Below are 6,839 nucleotides of genomic sequence, written 5' to 3'. Positions count from 1 at the left end.
TCCATTGAGTCAGTGATGTCATCCAACCATCTCATCCTCTGTCTCCCCTTCTCTTCCTGACTTCAATCTTTCCCAGCATCAGGGTCTTTTCAAATGAGTAAGTTCTTCACATCAGGTGGCCAAAGTATTGGCGCTTCAGGTTCAGCGTCAGTGCTTCCAAAGAATATTCAGGGTGGGCTTCCTTTAGGACAGACTGGTTTCATCTCCTTGCAGTCCATGAGTCTTCTTCAGCCCCGCAATTCAAAAGCACGGGCTACAAGGCCCTGGCAAGTCCCATGGCCTCTCCGGAGGTCCCAAACGTTATCATTCATCCGCTCCTGAAATATCAAGGGCCAATCAGAGGCCCGGTGGGGACCACCCAGAGCTGCCGAACAAGTGATCGTGGAGGAGGTATAGCCGAGGCTCTGGAGGAACAAAGCAGTGGGTGAGGAGAGGGAGGTGACCGATTCCAGGCCCTGGCTCTCGTGACCATAGGAGCCACGACCCCAGCCACCCTCCACAGTGCTGCCCCCAACTAATGTCTGCCCGGTATCAGAGAGACAGACAGGCGCACGCCCGCAGGCCTGGACGCTGCTGGGGCGGCCACTGTCCTCCCCACTGACTTGCCGCATCCACCCCCTCCATGCCTTGGAGCCAGGAGGCCCGGCCCCTTCTCCCTGGTCTTCTTGGTTCTGTGCGTCTGGTGCGTCTCAGCTTCAAGTCCCCGGCGGTCGCTGATGTTTTTCCATCTCAGTCTGAGCTGGTCTCCCCTGGAAACCTCTCTCCTCCCCCTCCCTCCATCCTGTCTTCGCGGGCTCCTGATTTCTGAGCAGGCGGAGGTCTGCAGAGCCATTCCCCCACCTCCATCCAAGAGGAAGCTGTGGTCTCCTGGCAGTGAGCCCCTCTCCCTTTCTGTTTATTTTTAAGATAAATCCACCCCCAGTTTGGGTCACTGAACACTAAGGTCCTGATCACAGGCTGTAATTAACCCGGACACTCTAAGGTCTACATTTTCTTCTGTGACACCCGAATTCGGTTCCAAACCACAGGAACGTGGGGCAGCCCAGTGCTAATGAGTTCCAGATAAAAGCTGAATTATAAACGCCCAGGCACGTGCAGGGGCCTGGGGCCCTGTGAACTCTCAGCCTGCAGTCTCGATGGAAAAATATAACCAAAACGTCAAAAGCAGCAAACACCCCCGTCTGTGGCTGCTTCCTGGCCTGGCTCCCCCCGCCCATCCCTGCTGGGTGTGGGCCATGGGTCAGGCTGTAGCCAGCAGTGGCTCCCGGGGGCCCAGGCCCCGCTATCAGGAGACCCCAGGACTACTCCTCGGTTAAAGCCCCACTGGGGGCCTTTTCAGGTCCTCGGAGATACAGAGCCCCTGCCCAGGCCTTGGAAGCGAAAAGTCAGCCGCCCACCTGTGAAAGCGTGGGCTAACCTGGCACTGTCCGAGGCCGGCCGTGTGCAGCCAAGGCTTCCAGCCCCCACCCGGGCTGGGTCTGGAGCCCCCACCTCAGGCGTTATTTTGCTAAACTCTGATCACTGGGGTTTCATAGAACAGGCTGTAAAGGCACCTGGCATGCTACCTTTGGAAAGGGAGATGAGTGATTGATCACCTGTTGAGGGTATTCAGTCATTATTGTCTTACTCAGTTTTTATTTCCTTCCTGAGTCAATTTTTGTAATTTGTGTTTTTATTAAAATTCTCCATTTCATCCAGGTTTTCAAATTCATAGGTCACGGCTGCTCATAGGATGCACTTTTTTTTTTCTATATTTATTTGCTTCCTTTTGGCTGCAGAGGGTGTTTGGTGCTGTGCCCCAGCTTTCTCTAGCTGTGGCAAGCGGGGCGCTAACCTCCGCCGCAGGGCTGGGCTTCTCTCGTCGCAAGCACGGGCTCAGGACTTGGGGCGCGTGGGCTTCGCCACCCCTCGGCGTGTGGGATCTTCCCAGACCAGAGACTGAACCTGTGTCCCCGGCACTGGCAGGCAGACTTTTAACCTCTGGACCACCAGGGAAGCCCTGGTTTTTTTTTAATTAATAGACTGGAGGTTTTAGAGAGATTTTTGAGTCACAGAAAAATTCAGAAGAAGTACAGAGATTCCCCATGAACCCCTCCTCCCACACGTGCAGGGCCTCCCCCACCGTCAGCGTCTCCGCTGGGCGTACATCTATTACCTACGCGGACACGTCACCATCACCAAGCCCACCGCTGACACGAGGGGTCGCTCTGAGCGCTGTACGTTCTGCGGGTTTGGACAGATATCTAATGACGTGTATGCACCAATATGGTATCATACAGAGTGGTTTCACGGCCCTGAAAGTCCTCCATGCTCTGTTCATCCCATCCTTCCTGCCCCCTGCCGCCCCCGCGCCCAATCCCTGACACCCACTGGTCTTCTCACTGTCTCCATGGTTTTGCCTTTTCCCGAATGTCATAGAGTTGGAATCGTACAGTATGCATCCTGGTTTCTTCCATTTATTAATGCATTTGAAGTTCCTGCATATCTTTCCATGGCTCAAGAGCTTGTTTCTTTTTCGCACTGAATAACATTCCATTGTCCAATGGACCACACATCTACTGAAGGACATCTTGGTTCTTTCTAAGCTTGGGCTGTTATGAATCCACAGTGGCCTGTAGGGTTTTGCGTGGCCATAAGTTTTCAACTCCTTTGGGTAAATACTAAGGAGCGTAACTGCTTCATCACATGGTTAAGAGTGTGTTTAGTTTTGTAGGAAAACAACAAACTGTCTTCCAAAATGGTTGTACCACATGTGTATAAAGGAATATTACCCAGCCACGAAAAAGAATGAAATCATGCGATTTGCAGCAACACGGATGGGCCTGGAGGTTATTATACTAAGTGAAGTCAGAGAAGGACAAATACCGCATGGTGCTGCTTCTGTGTGGGACCTAAAATACGACGCAAATGAACTTGTCTGTGAAACAGACTCAGACTCACAGACACGGAGCACAGGCTTGTGGCTGCAGGAGGCGAGTGGAGGGGGGTCGGGAGCTTAGGGTCACAGGCTTGTGGCTGCAGGAGGCGAGTGGAGGAGGATCGGGAGCTTAGGGTCACAGGCTTGTGGCTGCAGGAGGCGAGTGGAGGAGGGAGGGTCGGGAGCTTAGGGTCAGCAGATGCGAACTATTATACAGAGCATGGATAAATAAGGCCCTGCTGTGCAGCACAGGGACTCTGCTCAATATCTTGTGATAACCCATAATGGAAACGGATATTAAAAAGAACGTATATATACGTATAACTGAATCACGTTGTTTTACAGCAGAAATTAACACAACGCTGTAACTCAAGTGTACTTCACTAAATTTTTTAAAACATTTAAAAGCAGAGTGCACCATTCTGCAGTCCCACCAGCAGCGACGAGAGCTGTGTTGCTCCACACCCTCCCCAGCATTTGCTGTTGTCAAGTCTTCAGATTTCGGCCATTCTAACAGGTGTGTAGTGATGTCTTGTTGCTGTTTCGATTTGTATTTCCCCAATGACGTAGGATGTGGGGCTTTCACATGCTTATTCCCCACCTGTGTATCCTCTTTGCTGAGCTGTCTGTTCAGGTCTTTTGCCCATTTTTTAATCAGGTTGCTTGCTTTCTTACTGTTGCTCTTTAGGAGTTCTTTCTGTATCTTGGATAGCAGTCATGTATCAGATTTGTCTTTTGCAAATATTTCCTCCCGGTCAATGGCATGTCTTCGCATTCTCCGTTGTCTATTTTAAAGCACCTACAGTTTGCCTCCTTTTTTTTCTTAATATGGCTGAATTTTATCCCTTAGAAATTTGTCTAGTTTTCATTCAACAAATATTTATTCAACCCCTAGTGTGTATGGGCTTCTCTGGTGGCTCACACAGTAAAGAATCCGTCTGCAATGTGGGAGACCTGGGTTCGATCCCTGGGTTGGGAAAATCCCCTAGAGTAGGGCATGGCAACCCACTCCAGTATTCTTGCCTGGAGAATCCCATGGACAGAGGAGCCTGGTGGGCTGCAGTCCATGGGGTCGCAAAGAGTCGGACACGACTGCGGGACTGAGGTTCAGAAATTCACCTTTCCACAGCATAAGCAGACAGATTAACATGTCTCTTACAGAAAATGTGGACCTAGGAAAGAAAAAGGCTTGAAAAAGAGAAATTTAAATGGAAACGAAGGTGTGATGTAATAGGAAGAATTTTTCTGTCCACAAAGGATTGTGCATTTATTTCTAGCACACAAGAAACATTTACAAGTATTTGGCCTGCTATAAGGAGAAGGCGATGGCACCCCACTCCAGTGCTCTTGCCTGGAAAATCCCATGGACTGAGGAGCCTGGTGGGCTGCAGTCCATGGGGTCATGAAGAGTCGGACACGACTGAGCGACTTCACTTTCACTTTTCACTTTCATGCATTGGAGAAGGAAACGGCAACCCACTCCAGTGTTCTTGCCTGGAGAATCCCAGGGACGGGGGAGCCTGGTGGGCTGCCGTCTATGGGGTCGCACAGAGTCGGACACGACTGAAGCGACTTAGCAGCAGCAGCAAGGAACTTTTAATAAACCCAAAGCCTCAATAGTATACAGACCAGTACATTCTGTCCATGATGCAGTGATATTAGAAGTCAAAACCAAAGAGAACCAAGCCCACTATACATATAAATAATCATAAAAATGGAATCAGACTGGAAATTTCAAGATGATAGTAGTAGCGTTTGTCATTCAGTCGTGTCCGATTCTTCACGACCCCGCGGACTGCAGCCCGCCAGGCTCCTCTGTCCATGGGATTCCCCAGGCAAGAGTACTGGAGTGAGTTGCCAGTCCCTTCTCCAGGGGATCTTCCCTAACCAGAGGTCAAACCCGGGTCTCCCACGTTGCAGGCAGATTCTTTAGCATCTGAGGCGTCAGGGAAGCCCTTCAAGATGATAGTGAAAGAATAAAATGTCAAAATGTGTGGGGAGCAGGTAAAACCGTAAGCAGAGACTTTACAGCCGTAAATGTCTTATTGAAAGACAAATATTTAAAAGAATGTAGCTCAACATTCAACTTAAGCTGAAAAAAGAGAGCAAAGGTGCAAAAATAAAAACCCACAAGGGTTAAAATAATAAAGAGAAGCAGGAGTTATTGGAGTAGAAAAGAAACAACAGAAGTGACTGCTAAAACCAAAGTGAATTTTTTTTTTATTTATTTTTTTGCACATTTTTAATTTTTAATGTCAAGCTTAAAGTTCCAAAAATAATACAAATAATATCCATATAACCTCTGCCCAGATTTTTCACTTGTTCTTATCATTTCACCCCATTTCTTTATTATTTGTCTGCTCCCCACCCAAAAAGTTTTTTTCTAAACTCTTGGAAGGCCTGCTGCAGATATCACGGTTTTTATTCCCATGAAGTATCCCACATACTTCAGTACATATTTCTGAATTTCCTAAGAATAGGGATATTCGGTTAATAACTGTAATAGTACAGTTGTCAACTTCAGTAATTTAACATGGATAAAATATTTTTATTAAATCTACTGTCTGTATTCTAATACTGTTAACTGACCCTCAGTGTCCTTTTTAGCACTTTTTCCTTCTAGTACAAGATCTAGTCCAGGATCAGATATTGCATTTCATTGTCATGTTGATAAAGTCTCTTTTAATCTGGAACACTTTTACAGCCTTTCTTTGTTTTTTATGATATTACTTGTTAGGATTTGTCTTACATACTGCGGTGCTCCCATGTTGGGTGGATATATATTTATAATTGTTATATCTTCTTCTTGGATTGATCCTTTGATCACAAAGTGAATTTTTAGAGGAGACTAACGTAAGCTGATGGCATCACCCACTCAACGGACGTGAGTTTGAGCAAACTCCAGGAGACAGTGGAGGACAGCGGAGCCCGGGCTGCTGCGGTCTGCTTACGCTGTGGCCAGGTGGATTTCCGCTTCCCACTGGGGTCTCCTGCCCTATCAGTGGGGGCCCGAGGCTCACTGAGGCCGTCCCTTCCTCACAGCACACACCATTCGTCCTTGTGAGCACTCTTCTCAGATCTTTCTGGGGAACACAGGTATTCTCAGCCATGCTTTCTTCTGGTTTAGTATTTCCCTCTCATTTATTTTTTTCATCCTCTTATTTCAGATTTTATGTCATTTTGTTTTAGATGTATCGCATGTAAATAGCATATTGTTGGCAGGGTTTTTTTAGGGAAGTACGACGTGCATCCCTTTGAAGGGGTGTGTGAGCCAGGTCTTTGTTATGATCACTTGCACATCTGAACATCCCTGGGCCGTGTTCATTTTCCCTAACTCACCCGATTTTTTCTCTGCCACTCCCCAGCTCCCTTCCTATCTCCTCTTGACTCGATCGGTTTTGTTCACCAGCTTTCCTTTTCCTCCTCTGGAAGTTATACTCTGACTATTCTTTGAAAAGTTACCCTTAACTTCCAAAATCATTTCTTAAACTTGTATTTTCCGAGACATTCTCGAGTAAATCAGGGGAGTGAGTCTCCACCAGGGCAGGAGGGCAGCAGTCAAATTTGTCGACTCGCCTGTTGGGCAAGAATGACAGAATCCCACTACTAGAACCTACCGTGGAGAAAGGCTCAGGAACGAAGACTTTTGTCACAGCATCGTTTGCAAATGGAAAAAAAAAGAAGCAACTTGGTGTACAGGCAGGAAATAAACAAATTATGTTAATCCATGCAACGGGATATTATGCAGTCATTAAAATCATGTTTTTGAATAATTTAATGATATGAGAAAATGCTTATGATATTAGCGTAACGAGGTGTATTAAGCAGGTCTCTGTTTTGGCTGCGGCAGGAAGGAAGCAGGTTCGGCCACATGATGGGCATTAGGAGAGAGACTGCGTGAACTCTGAACTGGTGTTTGGAC

This window comes from Bos grunniens, chromosome 5 (genome assembly GCF_055505025.1).
Source record: "Bos grunniens cultivar Pamir isolate PY7600 chromosome 5, Bosgru_T2T1.0, whole genome shotgun sequence".
Lineage (NCBI taxonomy): Eukaryota > Metazoa > Chordata > Mammalia > Artiodactyla > Bovidae > Bos > Bos grunniens.
This window is presented reverse-complemented; position numbering follows the sequence as displayed.